This window comes from Callorhinchus milii, unplaced genomic scaffold, assembly GCF_018977255.1.
Source record: "Callorhinchus milii isolate IMCB2004 unplaced genomic scaffold, IMCB_Cmil_1.0 Scaffold8, whole genome shotgun sequence".
Classification (NCBI taxonomy): Eukaryota; Metazoa; Chordata; class Chondrichthyes; order Chimaeriformes; family Callorhinchidae; genus Callorhinchus; species Callorhinchus milii.
The window spans coordinates 14,145,428-14,165,670 of record NW_024704749.1 but is presented as its reverse complement, the minus strand read 5'-3'; the positions used below and the strand labels follow the sequence as shown (position 1 = coordinate 14,165,670).

Sequence of the window (20,243 nt, the reverse complement as noted above, 5' to 3'; positions counted from 1 at the left end):
TCAAGATTTGTTTTATTCTTATTCTCTTTATTTACTGTTTATAACCCGAGGGTTAGGGTGTTCCGATCAGGACAAGTGGCGGGAAGCTTGCCAGACAGCGCTCTCAATGGCAAGCTATGTGCTTTAAGCTGAATAAGCACCAGTAGTGCCCAAGTGCACAGTCTAAGGTCCCCAAACCTTAGCGATTTCATAGCTGTGCCTATTACTCTCTGGAATTAGGCATCTCTCCGGAGAGAGTGAGCGACACAGAGAGAGCGTGTTCCATTCCAGACATGGGAACATCCATGTGTCGGTAGCATCCATGTAACTCTCAGTCTGGTTTGGATACCCTTAAGCACAGCAATTGCAGTTGACATGCACATCATATTCACGTCATTCAGACGTCTCAAAGCGCTTCACAGGATATGGGTGTGCACAGTGATGGGCTTCCGCATGTGTCAGCCCGCCCGGCTGACTAAAACAGAGAAACGCAGAACACAGCAGAAAGACTCTAGGCAAGGAAGTGAAATCATAAAGATATTTTTCTTGCAAGTGATTATGCTTTCTAAGAGACATTTGGTTAAGTTTCCAGAAAAGAAAATAAGCTATTTATATCTTGTTCCTGTGCGTTTATACACATTTACAACCCAAACTTAAAATGTGATGGCCCGCTCTATCAAAATAAATTTTGCTGCATTGAATTTGACATCAATTGCAGACTTCGGATTTTTTTACGATAGTTTTGGGGAGCTACATAGAATTTCCTCCAGTTTATTGCTTAGACGTTTCTTACGTTTAGAGAAAGAAATGCCTGGGAGAGGAATTCCATCGTACATTTGCTCTGTTTTCTCAGGATTCGGAACACCCAGGATTTGGCAAATTGTTAAATTCAGTCTCGACTTTGAGGTTGTTTTTCTGTTCAAAGAACGTAAAACCAGCTTCAAAAAGGGTCTGAATTTAAGTCTTTGTCAATTTTTGTTTTGGTCAGCCAGGTATGTGTCACCTGCAGAAATCCATCACCGTGCTTCAGTGAATCCAACCAGACTCTACCACTGTTAAGCGCTCCGAGATGCTACACTGTGTGAAGGGCGCTATATAAATGCAAGTTGTTATTCGGGGATAAAATTGTTCACCCAATCTACAACTGTTTGAGGGACACTGCTGTGTGCAATTGGCTGCTGCATTTCGCCCACAAAATTCACAACCAATCCACTTTACAATATATTCTGTGAAGCATTTTGAGACGTCTCAACGACGTGATAAGGCGCTACATCAAATGCACATATTATTGTTATAAGAATGGAATTCGCACTCTCTCTTTGAAAGTACTAATGGAGTAAATCTAGACCCAGGTTCAATTTGTATCTCACCGTGCTTTTAAAAGCTGCAAAGTTATCAGAAATGTACAATATACATTTATTCCGTATCCTTTTTCACCATAAACGCTTATGGAGGAACAATTTTTTACTCTGGTGTCGAGATAGGGGTTATTATTAGACACATGACGCAGATGCATTGATGTATTATGGGACAAACAAGAAAAGATTACTTCTTGCTTGACTTTTCATGATTTTATTCTTCCATCAATCATAGCCACGAGAAGAGGCATCTCTGTTTTGGCAATTGCACAGACACCCTCGGATGAGTGATGGGTTCAAAAAGCACTGGAGTGCTGACGAGCAGCTCCCATTAGCGGCTTGCGAAGCTAGCCAGCCTTGCCAAAGTTACACGTGCCAAACCTTTTGCCGAGCAAACTTGAAAATTTGGCGGAAGGAGGAAAAGTAACGCTTAAACTGCTTCACAACTGACGGGCGGGTTTGTTTTGAAGTCGAGAGCGAGCGCTGACGTAAGCACGCGGATTTGACGTGAGAGGTCAATCAAGCTCGAGGTGACTTGGGGCTGACGTGGCTTTTCAGATACAGAGAGTTCTACCCATTGGGCCAACCCGGCTCAGTTGGTAGAACTCACGCCTTGAGTCAGAAGGTTGTGGGGTCAACACGTAGTCGAGGCTGACACTCCAATGCTGCACTGTCAGAGGTGCCGGCCTTTGGATGTTGCGTTCAACCGAAGCCCAATCTGCGCCCTGTTCAAGTGGACGTTAAAGATGCCACAGCACTTCTTGAAAAGAAATCAGTCTCTCTCTCTCTCTCGGTGTCATGACCGACAAACCACACCCCGACAACCCCACCCCACCCCACCGACCCAGATAACGCAGATTTATTTACTTCATGGCTATTTGTGGGGACGCAGCTGTGCACACAAATCAACTGCCAAATTTTCACCCACAAGATACACAGCCCTTCACCCATTTTGCAGTAAGTCCTGCGAAGCACGTTGAGACGTCCTCCCGACACGAACGGTGCTTTAGCGGAGGCACTGACTTTTTTTTCTTATTCAATCACGTTAACATTCATGCAGTTACACCGGCAAACAACCGGTGGTCTCAAGGGTTCTTCCCCCTTCGGTTGAGGGTGGGGGCGGGTTTGCCGTGAAACGAGTGATCGGATGTCAACGGCTGCAGCGTGAGAGACAAGCATCCACCTCAAAGTAACATCTGCCCAAACGTACATGACAACAGTCCATTCCCTGCACCATATGCTAGTTCAATTTTTGGCAGAGCTGTGCATCCTCAGTGCATCAATTGTGAGGCCCCTCGTTTCGCTGAAACCCCATCTCTGGTCCAAAGAAAATCTCCGAACTCAACCTTCTACGGTACAAACTGTTCATGCCTGTTTCAGAAGTTAAAGTAAACATAGAGCAGAAGATTAAAATTGCGAGGCAGGGTTGTTAACCCCTTCCCAACCGTAGCAGAACATTTTGAGAAATTAGCTTTTTTTTTAAAAAAGCAAAAAAAAAACACCCACCCTCTACAGGGTGCAAATTTGCAGGTTTGTTTCTCAGAATAGTGTTAATTAGGCAGTTGTGAGTGGTGACCGGGGCTGCCTTATATTACGTTAGACTTGACCTGCTGGAAGTCGAAACAACAGCAATTAGCTCTTGTACGTGTGAACTGTTCGATGCTTTCTTTCAGAAACTGTCTTTTATACAGTTTCGGCTTTAATATGATTGAATAAAGGCAACACAGTAATAATCCCTTTCACTTTAACACCCTTTTTAATATGGTTTAACAGACACTGCAAGTGGTTCCCTCGCTGATAGCAAAATTGAAACCAAAAGGTTTTTTTTCAAAATAAACAACGCAATCTGCCTACAAATTTAACTTTGAATATAATAATAATAATAATCCTCGCCTTTGATAGATGACGTTTCAAGCCACGGGGGGAAAGGAGTCTCAAAGCGCTTCACAGGGTTTACTGTAAATTGCGGCAACAGTGTGTTTTGTAGGCAAATGCGGCAGCTGACTTGCGAACAGCAAAATTGTTCCATGGAGAGCCGTGAAGTGAACGGCCGATTTTATACAGTTTACTCACAGGTTTCCCGACATCTCTTTGGCCCCATCTTCCACTTTCTTTGAAGGAGATCGAGCATGAGGTACAAAATGTGTTGCCGTCCTTTCGTGGTCTGTTTCCACATATCTCCTGACTTGTGGGAAGCACATTCTTTTCACCTGTGCCATTCAAGTCTTTGTAGTCTTATTGTCTATGCCTTGTAGTTCTGTTGTCGCAGTGGAAACTTGCATAGTCTCTTATCCAGGCTGCTGATCAATTCAAAGCTGTTCAGTGAGATTATACCCATTGGTATGGCTCTCAATTTCCAATTTACCATCTTCCTTCAGGGATTCCAGTAGATCCAATGCCTTTGAGGTGATATTCAAATGTTGATTTATCTTACCTGTTTCCAGACATGGTGGACCTCATTTACAGTGCTGGAAGTTATTAGAAATTGCTTACGGCAGCAAAGAGACTGAACGGTGGGAAGGCGTAATAGAGCTTGAACTGCCCCAGTGAAAAGTTTCACTCCCCAGCATCAATGTCGCGTCGGTTGTGTTTAATGCTGTTATTGCAGAGCTCGGAGAGATGTTAAGGGGGTCCGACGGACTGTCCAAGAACTTTTTAGGGGTCCATTCCTTCAACAACAACAACAACAACAAAATTGCATTTGTATAGCAGCGAGACAGACCCAGATACTTTGTGCTGTCTGCATTTTATGCTGTCTCTGGAGTGGATTGCTCTTGGTTTTCGGGGGTTATTCCTCAGGACGGTCTTGTTCTTTCACCAGCGGTTCTCCAGTTCCAGCTTCAGTTGCATTTGCTGCGGAGGTTCGATGCCAAAAGAATACACTAAATAGTGCATAATTCTGCCTATAAAATCAGTCATCTCGCAGCTCCGTGGCGCAGGAGAGGTTCTGGGCTTTACATTTACAGGGCTCCTTCATTGAGTCCTATCATTTAGTGGAGTTAGACGTGAAGCTTCCTCTTTGATCGACGGATGTGACACTGACGGTATTCTCATTGAATTCCTGGTCTGTTGACACAACACAGCAAATCGCTGTGTGTTCGTTCCTCTGCCGTGGTTCATCTGTCTTCTTTGCTTTTATAAACGTTCAGCCCGCTGGATGCCTGCAGAGAACTCATGGTGATCACATTCCTTTGAACATTACTACCCGTGTGAAAATGACCTCCTCCTCCGTACCGTTCTATTCCCATTCGTTTTCCTCATAACGATATGACGGCGACAATGAAGGAGAGCGTGTGCTTCTGAAGGAAAAGGCTCTTCCCTTTCATTCATGCCAGTGATTGCTTTGCTCTGGTATGTTCAAAGCCGGAATGATTATATCCCAGATGTGCTGACATCTCCGGGTTGCTTTACTGTCTGACTAGATTATTCTGACTCGGGCTGGAGAACCATTGTGAGTTCTGCAATCAGCTCAAGGCTTCACTTTGCTTGGCGATTTAGTGACAGAAGTGCTGCTGTCATCAATGCTAGGTTCACACCACTGGAACCACGTGAAAGCTTTGAGTCAGAAGGTTTTGGGTTCAAGCCCCACATCGGGACTTGAAATCGCATAGTCTAAACAGGCTCTCCAATGCAGTGTGGGTGGGGGTATTATAATGTCGGAGGTGACATCGTTCAGATGAGACGTTAAACCGAGGTCCTGTCTACCTGTTCAGGTGGACGTTGAAGATCCAACGGTAGAATTAGTAGAGAAAAGGGAGTTTACTTTCTCCTAATGTCCTGGCCAACAATCCCCCCCCACTCCATGGCTGTTTGTGGGACATTTCCGTGTGCAAACTGGCTGCCTCATTTCCCCCACAAAATGGACAGTCAATCCACTTTACAGTGTATCCTGCAAAGCACGTTGAGACGTCTGAACGACATGAAAGGTGCCACATCAAATGATTTATTGTTTTATCCTAAATAATGAGACAAAAGACTTCCTCCTCAAGTGCAGAGAGCCCCCAAACAAATCGGTGTGCGGTGGTGGGGGTGGGGGTTGGGGCGCGGAGGAGAATGAAGAGTGCGATGCCTCAAGTCAGATTGTTGTTTTCCTAGCGAAGGTAGCGAGAGAGAGAGAGAGAGAGAGAGATTTGGCCTGACTTTCCTTTCCAAATTAAGGTACGAGAGCCTTACGTTGGTTTGCGGCTTAGCGGGTGATGTAAGCAATAATTTGAGCTATCGTTTTCGAAAAGGCAATGAGACAATTTTGTCAGAAATGCTGGTGCACTTGCCAGTTCTTCAGGCGAGTTAGTAGTGGATTTGACAAAAGATCAACTGCCAATTATTTTATATGCCAGCACAGAACTACCATAGAAATTGGCACAGCAATTGGTGTATTTTACAAAGAAAACATGCACTCTCTTCCCCAGTAATGTGTTTACAATTTTGTTTTTCTCCCGTTGCTGCCAAGCTGCAGTTTGTCCACCAAGCAACCCTAATGTAAACAGGGGCTGTACAAAGGACTCACTCACTCATGGTCTACTTTGGAACTATTCTGCCGTTCACAAAGAAGTCAAAGTGGAAGCACCGACAATAATAATAATCCTTGCATTTGATACAGCGCCTTAACACGTCTTCGAGACGTCTCAAGGCGAAGATACTATAAAGTGAATTGACTCTGTTTTTGTGGACGTAAAAGGGCAGCCAATTATGCACAGCAGTGGCTCACAAACAGTCATGGTTTTGAGTGAGCAAATTTTTTTTAAAGGGATTTGTTTTGCGTGAGGGGCGCTGTGTGAATGCAAGTTGCTGCTGTTGTTGACGATAACGAAAATTATTATTCCTTTAAGAGTAAATCCTGTGAAGTGATCTCCTGACGTGAAAGGCACAACATCAAATGCAAAGATTTTTTTTTTGAGGTCACTGGTTCGTAATGATCTGTATCTCAACCAGCTTGGACTGCTATAATCAGCTTTATCCCCTTTGGGTTTGGAAAAGGTATGGAGTCCTGTAGCTCAGTGGTCAGAGCACTCGCCTCGCAAGCGAGAGACCTGGGTTCGATTCCCAGAAGGGCAAAACCTTGGGCAAGTTTTCTTACTCCACACGTCTGATAATAATCCCTCAAGAAAACATAAATAAATAAATTGGTCACTTCAATCCACGACTGTTTGTGGGACGCTGCTGTGCGCAATTGGCTGCCGTGTTTCACCCACAAATATACAGTCAATTCATTTTACTGTATATTCTGTGAAGCTAATTGAGACGTCTGGAAGAAAAGCACTGTATCAAATGCAAGGATTATTATTATTATTATTGTTACTCCTGATGGCTAGCAAGGGCCCCCTTCTGGAGGGTGGGTGCATATGGATGTTTGGTAAAGGTAAGGCTTGTGTTCAGCTGTGAAGCCTCCAGCGATCAAATAGCCCGTCAAGAAAACACGTGAATAAACGGAAGGGATCGGGATGGAAACCGGGGCCCCATTGGAAAGAAAAAGGTCCTTCTTCCACATGTTTCAGTTGTTGGTCAGTGCACTGCGTTTTTTTTTTAAAAAAACAGGGCTTTGGGAACATCCTGTACTCTGAGCAGAGATCCCGTGAGCTGGTGTCGAGTACGTTCAGTTACTGAAGGGAATCCTAACCTGTGATCCTTAACAAAGGAATCCTGTTCGAAATTGACGCATTTCCTCCCTCCACACGCGCACTCGCCACACACCCCAACAGTGTGCTTTCCATTCCAAGTGCACACCGCGGACGCCCAACTTCATTCACCCTACGTAATGTCCAAGATAACACGTGACTGACCCTGTGGTGGTTATTTTCAGCAGGTCTTGTGCAGAGATGGATAAGTGCCAGGGGCGCTGCAGCAATAATAATCATAACAATCCTTGCATTTGTTACAGCGCCTTCTCACGTCTTCGAGGCGTCTCAAAGCGCTTCACGGAATACACCGTCAAGCGAATCGACTGTATATTTTGTGGGCGAAACGCGGCAGCCAATTGCGCACAGCAGCGTCTCCCCCACAAACAGCCGTGGATTGAGTGACCACATTTATATTTTATTTTATTATATTATTTAAGGCACTCAAACCTCTCCCGCTCCCCCACACAAAAAAAAAACGGCCCAGAGTATTTAGTATACTGAATTAAGGCAGTTGTTTTTTAAAAGCTGGAAAGGTCTGAAGTGTTTGCATAGTCAACGAATGATTAATGAGTTAAATAAACCACGACTGCGAGCTGAGGCTATGGGCGTGTGAAGACACCGAAACATGCCTGAACATGTTTCGATGTGAGATAAGTGGTGAAATGCTGGCAGCCCACGCAGAAAGTCATTCAGTCAAGATGTGGAATTCGCTTTAGGCCAACCCTCCTGTGCGGTGCTGGGGTGGGGGGTTGGGGGGGAAGCACTGCCTTGTCGCAGGTGCCGTCCTTCAGACGAGACATTTTAAACCGCGGTCTCCTCTGTTGCCTGTTCAAGTGGATGGCAAGATCTCACTTCACGGCTCCACTCGACAAGAGAGGGGGAATTTCTCCTGGTTTCCTGACCAGTAAACCCCCCAAATAAGATTGCTCGTTCGCTCCGTGGCTGTTTGTGGGACAGCACTGCGCACAAATTGACTGCCGCCTTCACACACAAAACACACACAATCACTACTTTTTACAGTATATGCTGTGATATTAATTCATTCATTCATTCATCAATTCATTCATTCATACATTCATTCATTCATTCGCCTACAATGCGCAGAAAGGACACTGTTCGGTAAATTCCTCTGAAGCGCTTTGAGAAATCCTCCCGACATGAAAGGCTCTGTAGCAAATGCAAGCGTTATTATTACTTTAAAAGCAGTCCTCAGAATCCTAACTCTGAGACCTAGTTACAGGTGGTCAGTTCGAGTGTTTCCTTTCTCCTTCCTACGGTTTCCCCAACGCTGCCCCTCCAGTCTACCAGTCAACATCCCCCCACCACCACGCCCCCCACCCACCCACACATTCCCACAGATTATGTAATCAAGGTCTGATAAATCTTAGGAGAACAGCAGGGCAACGGAACAATGAAGGGGGACACCACCCATTCCTGGCATAGAATATCTTCGGGGGCCCGACCATTGAAAGCAAAGAGTTTTGGCAGCTTTGTCTATGTGAAGCCAATGCAACGTGAGGCTCTGAAGTTTTTATTTTGAACACATGAGACTTCGAGGAGGAATGATGTAAACTCAAGTAATAACAGGCAATTTGAATGTTAGGCTTTCTATTCCCCCCTTCCCTCCCTCCGACTCCCCAGACCCTCCAGCCCCCCAACCCCCCCCCCTCTTCCAGGGCCCCCCACTGCCTTTCTGTTCATGTCTCAAGGTCCTTTTACTACATTTTGTGTCAATATGATTCATCACGGAGTAAAAGGCATTCCAAATTTCCTGGAATTCTGAATGTTTAAATTGCACGGAATACATAATGTTTTCCAACTGTGAGGCTGTCTAAATATTCCTAATCTGTGCTGACCTAGAAAGGGGCCGTAAGGAGCCTCGCTCCACGTAGAGACGTGTTGCCAGAAGTGCAGACTTACATGACAGGGGTCTGTAACCGATACTGGTCGCGACAGTGAGCCTCGTTAGCTTGGAATCCGAGTCGCAAACGGGAGAACCAGCAGGGCAGGGCGTTAGGCCAAACAGTGGGAGTTCTGCTCTGCCCCCCCCCCCCCCCCCACCACCACCACCCCCCCATCTACTCACGTGTCACCCTGGCTCAGTAAGCTTGCTTGCCATTTCGCCCACCAAAAAAGCTCACTTTACGCTATCCCGTGTAAGTTCACTATCCTGTGAAGTGCTTTGAGTCGTCCCAATGACGTGATAAGGCACTACATCAAATGAAAGGAGGATTATTATTATTATTGTTATTATTGCCTCCAAATCAGCAAGCTATTGGGTTGCGCGTGAATAGATTCAGAGTTGGAACCAGGCAATGTCAGCACACACACACACACACACTAGCAGGTCCTTCTCCCCACAAGAGGATAATCAACAACTGAAATGGGTTGTCAGAAAAGGCGGTAGAAGGCAGGATACTGGGACTCATTTGGAAAGCTGCTTGGTGGTGCATGGGTAAACTGGCAGGATGGGTGTTCTGGAGGGATGAGATCGGATGGGGCCTCTTCATCCAGGCCAATCGTGTGGTTTGTGATCAAGCGCCACGTTGGGATCCTACTGTTACATCATCCAGGCTGACTGACACCCCAGTGCAGTGCTGGAGGAAGCACTGGGCTAACCTGGGCTTGTAAAGCAAGGTCTTAATCTGGGCTCTGCCTTCCTGTGAAGTCTCAGGTACACATACTTCACACAGTAGAACTTACCAAGGAGCAAACCGAATGTGATCGATGGCATTAGTTGACGTGTTCACAAGATCAGTTTGGATGAAGAATGTCTTTCGTTCTTCATTTGATGTCATGTCTCCAAGAACACCCACCCTACCGCCTGGAAAGCCATCACACCATCAAGCTTCAAAACTGTTGAGGCAACAACATACAAGACAAGCAGGATACTTGGCGACTTTACTAAATGTATCCCTCGGAAGCCGTCTACTCTGTACTAATGCTCCCGGTTCAGTCGAACCTGAAGAACTGTGAGTTCTGATCATCGTGACATGATTGTTTATCACTGCGTGTGCGAAAGAGCAACGAGGCAGGCAGCGGCAAGTGTAACAGGAAATAGCAGACTGTCCTAGCAATTGTACACAGAATAATATTGATACAGTCCTACCTACCTGTTTATATTGACATCGCAGGGACTGATTGAATGTTGTTGACATCGGGGTTTGTCGATGGAAGCAGTGATAGCACAGTGTACTAGCGCTGATAGGGACTTGAAAAATTTGCAGTTCTTTTTGTCGATGTAAACAGGTTTGAGATAAGTGTGTAGCACAGTACTAATAAATATCCTTCCGTTTTGACACAGTGCCTTATCGCATCGCCGAGAGCTTCTCAAAGCGTTTCGCAGGTTTTACCGTAAAACAGAACAACTGAGTATTTTGCAAGTCAAAGTGGCAGCCCATTGTGCGTGCAGCGATGTCCCACAAACAGCCGTGAAGCGAAACAACTGGTTTGATCCAAACAATGAGATTAGATGTAATTCCCTACCAGAAACGAGATCTCCGTAACAAGAGACAGAACTGTTTAAGATATTGGAACTACTTATTTTCCCCTTCTTTCTTGAACTATCGTTTTACAATTTAATAACTCCCGTTTTGCCACGTTGAAAGAGGAAGGGAAATTTAAATTTTAAAGGGAACATGGAATTCTTTGCATCTGACCCTTGGGTAACGGTGATGTGAATATATATTTTGAATAATGTGTGGATCCTGAATGCTTTATGAAACACAGTATGTTTTCATGGATAGAAACATCAATTGTAACTTAGAACGGTATGTACACTACCCTCAGGATATTAATATAATAATAATGATAGTAATAATAATAATCATTGCATTTGATATAGTGCCTCATCACATCATCAAAACGTCTCAAAGTAAGGATTTACTGTAAGTTGTGATGTCTGTGTATTTCTGTGTGTATTTTGTGGGCAAACACAGCAGCCAATTTTGCCCACAGTAAGAACTCCAAACAGTCATGAATGCCTCTCAAAGTGTAATCAAATTGTCTGTCACTGGATGGGAACAAGAAATCCACGAGTTGTAAAATCATCTTTCCAACATGCTGCCTCGCTGTGTTTAGAAGCGCGCACTTTGACGATTGTGGGTCAGAATTGGAAATTGGAGACTTTTGGGAAAGAACCAACAACAACAACTTGCACTCATATAGCGCCCTCCATGCAGGGTAGTGTCTCAGAGCGCTTAACAGTGGCGGAGCCTGACTCTGAGTCGGGGGAGGGTGGGAGCTGGTGGGTAGGCACAGTCAAAGAGGAAGGTTTTCAGGCGGGACTTGAAAGAGTGGAGAGAAGGGCAAGGCAGAGGGATCGAGGGAGAGTATAACCGAAATTGCGATTTCATGTCTTCCTTTGAAGGCTTTTTTATTTAAACCGCATAACTGAAACGAGAGATTTAATAGTTTGGAAGACTTGTGGCAATCATTTGTTTGCCATCCCAGGTCTCAATCAGAGGAGCTTCGGTTTGTTTTCTCTTCCACCAGATACATTCTTCTGCCTCTCTCACAATGCGAGAGCCCGCGAATCAGCATTCGCCTCAACCAGGTTCTCCTGGGCTTTTGCATTCTGGGCTTTTGACTTTTGTGAGGCTTTTGTTTTGCTAAGACGTGTGTCAGCCTGGCTGAGTGGTAGCACTCTCGCCTCTGAGTCAGATGGTTGTGGGTTCAAGCCCCCATATCGGTACATTGTCAAAGAAGCCACTCCAATGTAATGTTGGAGGTGCTATCCTTTGCATCAGACACGGTATACACATGATTGAGGGCAACTCCATATTTCTGGGATTGGTTTTAGGCATTGGTGCAGGGATGCAGAGATAAGAAACACGCTTTGTCAAAATAAACTTGGAAGTTATTTTGGGAGGAGAGATAGAGAGAAAACGTCAAAGAAACCTGAGCTTGAGTTGAATTTGGCTGAATCGGAGACTAAAGAGGGAGTTGATAGCACAATGCAAAGATAAGGAGTGGAGAATTATTTGGATGACGTTATCAATGGTTTATGGTTCTATTTCAGTATTACATGCTCTCAACAAAAATAAGAAAGGTTTATTTTTAAAAGGAGCGTTTGAAGGTTCATAATCAGGAGTTGCAAAGGACTTTTGATGAACTTCAGCGGTGGGGATTGGAATAATCGCTTGAAATTGCATGTCTTCCTTTAAAGGCTTTTTATTTCAACTTCCACATTGCTGATTTGTGAGTGTAAACACGACTAGATTAAGTGGATTACAATGACAATCTTATTTTTGGTCAGCTGGGTGTCTGACACACACAGAAGCCCATCACTGTGCTTAATCCAAACTGGACTGAGTTCCATGTATGTCTGCCACCTACACGTGGAAATTTCCTTGGGTGTGTTTTGTGTGTGTGTGAGTGTTGTGTGTGTGTATGTGTTTGTCTGTAAGTCGTGCTTATGTAACGAAAAATCTTCTGAATGGACCTTCTTTTTAAAAAGTGTTCCTGTTAAATAATTTTAACTTTCTTGAAACACCAGACGCATATACATCTGACAGACCCTGGAATAGGGCTGGACACAAGTCAAGGTAATCATGCTCTTTGGTAGAGAAAGGTTTGCCTTTGTAAAATTCTTGGGTACTTAGGTGTTTTGAGGCGATTGCCAATTCCTAGGAGAGGAACCTGAACTGGGTCAGGTACAACATTATAACATCAGTTTGACCTGACTGAAGCCATCTGAGCCAGACTTAAACATTTCCATCAGTATCAGCACTGTTTATTGTCGACTCTTCTCAGCTCCAAAGGCATGTGTGGGTTTCAGATACCAGAGAAGGCTACAATTTTGCAGAAGACTTGATCCAACCAAATTAGGATCCGATCAGATTTTTGCTCATCCCTATTAGTTATATTCAAGATTCTCCTGGGTTTCCTTACGATAAGATCACCTTGGCGTGTGGTGACACAGAGGACTCTTACTGCTATGGATGTGGAACCCAAGCAGTGCTGTTGACACAAAATTTACTCTATTGCCAGGCTGGCTTCATGATGCTGTGGAAATCTCAACCCACCAATGGGACCTCGCACGCAGGGGGTAAAATGAAGTGTAAAATGTTTCTACATTCATTGTATCTCTGGAGATAGCCTAAATAGGAAGCTCTCCACCACACGTGGTCAAAGTCGAATAGAATAATAAGTTGTCTGCTATGTTTTTTGTTTATTTGGGGGGTCAGCCTGGTGTCTGACACACACAGAAACCCATCACTTAAGTGTATCCAAACCAAACTGAGAGGGCTATCCATCCTGCCTATACATGACAATCTCGAAATGCTGTATTTATTGGAATGGAATACACACTATCTCCATTTGATAATGGACCGTTCAACAAAAACGAGTCAAAACTGAATTGTTTGTAGAAATCCAGCTCCCCCCGTTGGTTTCTCCCAACCTCTCTGTAGCATTGGGAGCATAAGCCTTAACATGACTCTTTCTCTCTCTCTCTGCCGATGCTCTCGCTCTGGAAGCCCATAGCACTCATTCTCACGAGACGCCAGGCACAGTAATGTACAGTACAACACAGTATACATTGAATACCGCGCCTTTCACATCGGGAGGACATCTCGAAGCTCCTGGTCACTGACATGGTGGGCTGTCGAGCGCAGTGGAGTTTGATCGCCACTCAATCCCCAGCTATGATTTGCGGCTTTCATCAAAGTCGGTGTGTGTGTGCGTAACCTTTTCCTGCGCGCCTCGCTCTTCTCAAAATAAACACATCTTTATACGTTTAAATGGGCTTGTAATCCATCTCACTCCATGTGCTCATAAAATCTAATTTCCAGTAATGTGCCAAGGCTGGCAGCTATGGTTCAGAACCCTGAGTAGGAATCCAATCCTCAACCACCAAACATTGCTGTGCCAACATTTACTTCTGTTTTATAAAATGAATGGAGGAGGAGGTGGGGTGGGGTGGGGGGGAGAATGTAGGAATGAAATATGGTTCAACTTCCCGTGTGTATAGAGATAGGCTGAATGCATTCAAATTTACTGAACAAAACTCTAATCCTACGACACATTGATTCGAGGGGAAACTGTCTATAAAGAGGGGAAGGGGATGAGGGGGAAAAAACTGGGGGATGTCCTCATGTGGTAGAAAAGGCCAAGTATTTTTTATTACGCTGTGTGATCAGACAGCTAAAACAGAAAGTCTCCTTAAATCCCACAACTACAATTTCCCCTCAGCTACACAGACTGTAATTATGTTTAAGTGCTGCGCTGTTTGATAGAATGTTTATGGTGACTCCCGGAGGATTGGCTCAAGCCACAGGGAATTCTGTGTGCATTGGACCTGTCTCCCCCCAACACCCCGCCACCCCCCACCCCCATCCCCCACCCCACCCACTCGCTCCCACCCACTCGCTACTATGTGCTGTAATCAGGGAATGCCGTTCCTGTCCAGATCCCATTCTTTTTCTTGAGGTGTGTTGGAGGTCAGCACAGAGGATTTTACACAGGCAGATGGACTGTAGGATGGAGTTCCAGAGAGCGAGGGTAGAATATTAATAATAATAATAATGTTCATGTTGGTTTTTTTGACTCACCTTGAGTCCCGTAATAGGAGCAATCGTTTGATTCTGCTTTGCAAAAGTATCAGTCGATAATATTAAGAGTCTCTGTTACCATGGGCAGCACTTGTGTTGGGAGGTGAACACCATAACCACTTTTGGTAAGTCTGCACAAACCTTAACACCAAATGTACCAAACACCACCCAAACTCCAACACCCGGGCTTGGCGGTAAAGCCATTGATAGCAAAAGCAAAGGAGGGCATAAGCCACCCAGAGAACTTTTTTTTCGGGGGGAGGGGTGTACAGGGGGATGTGGGGAGGGGTGGTGGAGGGAGTGAGGTATGTTACGATTGATATTGCGCTTATAAAACACTCGACCACCTACAAACTGAATGCAAATCATCCCCATGTGCACTGATGAATCTTGGCCAACTCAGAGCCATGCAATGTATGGATGTGTGTCTCTTCTCTCTGTTCCCATGCGCAGTGGGACAAAATCCTGCCTTCCGTGCAAGACTTTTTTAAAAGAAATAATAATAATTACTGATTACTTTCCCAGGAATGAATTTCCAGGAAGGCCACTATATAAATGCAATTTGTTGCGGTTGTTGTTTGGAAACTCGTCAGGGATAGCTTGTCATTCAATGAGAAAGCACAAAGAGTGAACAGGGGTATACATCGAGCCAATGCAATCGAAAGTGCTTAAAAACCATTAAGTGCACGTGTGTGCATAAGCCTGTGTGTGTGCTGCGTGTGTGTGTGCAAGCATGCATACGTATGCGTGTGTATGTGTGTGTACGTGTTTGTGCGTGCTTTTTCACTGTTCTTGGTGGGTTTCTGAGCGCTTTTTGAAGCGGAAAACACACTTTACTCTGTTTTCACATCAGCGGGATTTTTATGCAGCAGACAACAGCTTCTAAAGAATAAACTAAAGGCAAACTGAGCTTCAAAACCGCTTTCCCTTCCCTCTGCCCCCGCCAGCCTCCTCCCAACCCGTCCCCACAATCTTAAAACACTTATGGGTGTCTAAATGTGCACAGCGCAGCACAGACGGCGAAACACTCCGTTCTTCCGAGAGTATCACTTAAAGTAACATCTCCCCCATAATTGTTTGTGCTATAATCACTGTTAAACACTGGAAAAGCTGTGATTAACTGAAATTGGCACTCAGACATTACCAACCATTCACCATAAAAATACTCGAAAACAGATTTCTACAGTGGCACTTCATTCCTCCCAGATGGAAGTCCTCTGTGTAACAATATGTGTTTGGTGTACAGCCTACAATTAGAAGGAGCACCTAGGGTAATGGTATTGCTTTTTGCTATTGGAGTTCAAGAGGTTGCAGCATACATTAATCTAAGTACATAACTGGTGCATACTGGCTCTTAGCCACGCAGAAAACCCTGATGCGAAGGAGAAACAGAGAGTTTTCAGGCCAGAGAAGGAGTTGTGGAATCTGTTGCGAACAAACCAAAACAATAAGCAAACAAAGAGCTCAGTCGTCGTGGCTAAAAGGGGAGAGAGAACAAAAACGGCAACGAGCTGCGAATGACGGCCTGGATGCCGTGATTGACGGTTTGAGCATCGCAGGAAAAGTTGCTAAAGGAACGGTTTCTGAGTTTTACCACTGTGTCTGCTGCGCACGCAAGTAATTTAACGGTAACGCTGGTCTGTGGGGTGATCGACTGGTTGGGTTTGATGCTAATGGTGAGAGTTGCTGTCTTTCAGATGCTTGTGTCAGTGTCTTCCCCATTTACCTCCTGTACAGACTCCGCTATGCACACACACGGGGCTGCTAAACAAATGTAAATTGTTGTTGTTGTCTCACACGTTGGATGTTACATGAAAAACGCTCGATGCTCAAAGTTTGGGCATTGGATTTTGACAGGAAACATCTCTTTTCCTCTTCCATTTTTNCCCCATCAGTTTTGCTCTTTTATTCTCTATTTTCTCCTTTGCTCCAAAGTTTAACAGATTCAGCGGAACATAACTAAACAACAAAATACTGGAACGACGCCCTACCAAACGTAAAGGATTATTATTATAGATTTCTCAAGGGGTAATTATTATTAAATTGCACCTTTTGTGTGATATTCCAGGTGCCAGGTTGCGTACATGCTGACTTTTGTGGTGTAGGAATGTGATGTTACGTGAAGTGAAGACGTGATTGCTACTGACTTTGCAGTGGTCCATTCTGTGGCCCAAGGCACAGCAGAATTAAAAGCATGCGCAAAGCAAAAAAAAACATATAAGTTGAAAACTACAATGGTCTTGGGGGAGTGGGTGGAGATTGGAAATTGGAGATGTTTCAAAGCGCTTCACTGGATATTACTATAAAGTATCTGTATGTGTTTTGCACTCAAAAGCGGCAGCCAATTTGCAAGCAGCAATGTCCAACAAACAGCCATGAAGCGAGCGAGCAAGCAAGCAAGCAATTTTATCTGGGGGATTGTTGGCCAGGATGAATAACAAATTTCCCTTCAAATTACATGAAGAGCGACCAGCCAGTTTTCCATTGGGTTGCAAGCGCAGAATACTGCAAACAGCACCAGCTAATACCAGGCAGGGCACGAGCAGGGCATTTCTACTGACTTTAGTGTCTCGCATTAATGAAGGGGCATCCGTCAACAACAACTTCAACAACAACTTGGATTTATATAGCACCCTCCACGCCGGACGGCGTCTCAGAGCGCTTCACAGTCACGGATCCCGGGGCCGAGCCCGGGGGAGGGCGAGCAAGGTGACCAAAGGTGCGATTGAAAAGAAAGGTCTTCAGCAGAGACCTGAAAATAGGAAGAGAGGGGGCAAGGCGAAGGGAGTGAGGAAGGGAGTTACAGAGCCTCGGGGTGCAGTGGCTGAAGGCACGGCTGCCGAGGGTGGAGCGGAGGACTCGGGGGTCAAGGAGGAGGCCAGACCCGGAGGAACGAAGGCAACAGGTACTGTTTTGAGGAGAGAGGAGGTCAGAGAGGTCAGGGGGTGCAGAGGAGTGGAGGGATTTGAAGACAAGGTGAGGATCTTGAAGTCGATCCTCTCTGGGATAGGAGCCAGTGCAGTCTGGCCAGGACTGGGGGGATCGGGGAGCGGAGTTTGGTTCGGGTGAGAATGCGGGCGGCAGAGTTTTGTATAATCTGGATTTTATGGATGGTGGTGGAGGGGAGGCCGGTGAGGAGGGTGATTCCTGGTTCCGGTTTGCTAACCAGTGATGTGTAGTAGAGGCCAAATCACCACATTATCATATACTTATAGCGCTTCACAGGATTTTACTGTAAAATGAATTGACTGCATTTTTGGGCGAATGTTACTGGAAAGCATGGATGGGTGTCCATTCTGGGGAATGAGAGGAGGCAGACAGGGAAAGTCGGATTAATCACCAATAATGTTCTTTTATTATTTAAATGCCCGGAGATGCTACTCCGCGTGAAGGGTGTAATATAAATAAATGCAAGTTGTTGTTGATACAGCGGCTTATCGTATTGTCGAGACATTTCAAAGTGCTTCACAGGATTTTACTGAGAAGGGGAGTGACTGTGCATTTGTAGGCAAGCGAGGCAAGCCAAATCGTGCGCCAGAATGTGCTCATGAAATGACCAGCTTATCTGGAGGATTGTTGGCCAGGAGACCCGAGAAAAACTCCTTTCTCTTTCCGAACAGTGGTACATGGAGAGTTAGCGTCCACCTGATTAGGCAGACGGGACCTCGGTTATAGTCTCACCTGCAGGATGGCATCTTTGACAATGCACTATTGCAGTAAACACGGATGATTAATCCCAATTTTCTACTTTGCTTTTTCTCATGCAAATATCTTCCTTTTTTTTNATGTTTGGCACCCACTCCACACACTGACTGAACGGTCTCTCCCAGTTGGGTAAGTGCTGCTGAATTGCATCTTTACAAATATTTATATTGCTCGCTCATTTAGAGTACCACTTGAAGCCACAGATGGAATCCACCCTGCTGAGTACAGAAGTCCCAGGCATGTTTGAAAAAATTTCCTACAGGAAAGAGTGGCACGGAAATAAACACTGTCATCTCACTGTCCGTATTATCATTGAACATTTACAGTACAGAGAGCAGACATTCGACCCAATACAATATGCTGGTGTGAGCTCCCCCTCTGGAGTTATCTACACCAATTCATCATAAGACGTGATAAGGCAGGCGCTATATCAAATGCAAGGATTATTATTATTATTATTATTATTATTATCTGTCTCTTTATTAATACCTTGAATGTCTTGAAAGATATCTCACAGGGCACCTTATTTATGTAGAGGTAATGATTTTGAATGGGATTGAAACAATAAAACCTAGAACAATATTTTAAGATGCACTGAAACAGTAGAACAAGAGTACACAGGTTTAGAGTTTCAAAGGGCAATTTCTGGACAGACACCAGCAAGTTTTTGCCAGGATGGGACACCAGGAAGTAGCTTGATCTTGTGATGGGAAGATGGTAGGGCGAGTATTAGGATGTCCTCCCGATGTGAAAAGCACTCTATGAATGTAATTTTGTTGTTGTATTCTGGAGGCATGAGATCAAATGGGCCAAAACAATGTTCGAATGTCTGCTACATATACTTTGGTCATCCAGGTGTCTGACAAAAGCAGAAACTCATCGCCTCGCTTAAGAGAATCAACACCAGATAGAGATTCTACATGTAGAATAATAATCCTTGAATTTAGTAAAGCGCCTTTCACATCAGGAGGTCAGTGTATGCCAGTTACACGTGGAAGCTTCCCTAAATCTGTCCATATACTGTAAAGATGCCTAGAGTTAATAATGATTTCAGACTTGACATCAAGTTCCAATTGACGTCAACCTTCTTATCCTATTGTATGGAGACCTTGGAATATTTTGTGAATGAATTTTATCGGCTTCGATGACAGTGATTTTTTCCCCCCTTCTTCATGACAGTGAAATTCAGACATTTATTTATTTTTTAAGTTGTGTTTATGTGGACTTTAGACAAAGGTGGAGTGAACGGTGTGGGGGGGGCTCCCACAGAAAACAGTCCCGAAGCAACAAGATAAATCATTTTTTTTGGCGCAAAGTTAGGAAGACTTTTCTGGTTGATTCTGTTTGAAACTCGTCGCTGTGTTGTATTTCACTTTAACCTGATATTTTTAATGCTGTCTGGTTTTTATCTTGCTCACCGAACTGATAGTTATCATTTCTTTTCAGTGCTTTCCTTCGCACACACACCCACACACCCCTTCTATCTCTCTCTCTCTCGCGCTCTCTGGCTGTCTTAGTGAATGTCGCTGATTGCTCCTGAACCCTGCACTGATGTCAATGCTGAGCAATGGGGAGCAGAAGGATTCCTGCACAAATATGTGGACTCACACACACACCGGGAATGTAAATACCTCTTAGAAACAATCCGAGCTTTACAGATTTTATGCTCCCAGGTGCCTGATGCATAATCAAAGCCATCACATGCTAAACACAAGAACTCTAACAGATTACATTTGCATAGCGCCTTTCGTGTCGAGAGGACGTCCCAAGGCGCTGGACGGTCAAGGATTTGCACCCGAGCTGAGATTGGGAAGGTTGGAGGGCAGGGAAGGAGGGTGACCGAAGGCGTGGTCGAAGAGGAAGGTCTTGAGATGGGCCTTGAAGGAAGCAAGGGATTAAGAGATCCTCAAACCAAATCAAACTGAGAATTCCATGCATCCCAAAATGGAATTCGATACAGAAAATGTGAAATAGTGGCATTTTTAGGAGAAAGAATAGGGAGTGGAATTACAGTCTGGGTGGCCGATTTC

At 44.8% G+C, this 20,243-nt stretch overlaps 1 protein-coding gene across 1 annotated transcript in view; it reads right to left on the bottom strand.

The window, feature by feature from the left end:
* LOC103180420 (pappalysin-1) overlaps positions 1-20,243 on the bottom strand; it is a 196,019-nt gene that overhangs the window by 146,493 nt on the left and 29,283 nt on the right. The window lies entirely within an intron of this gene.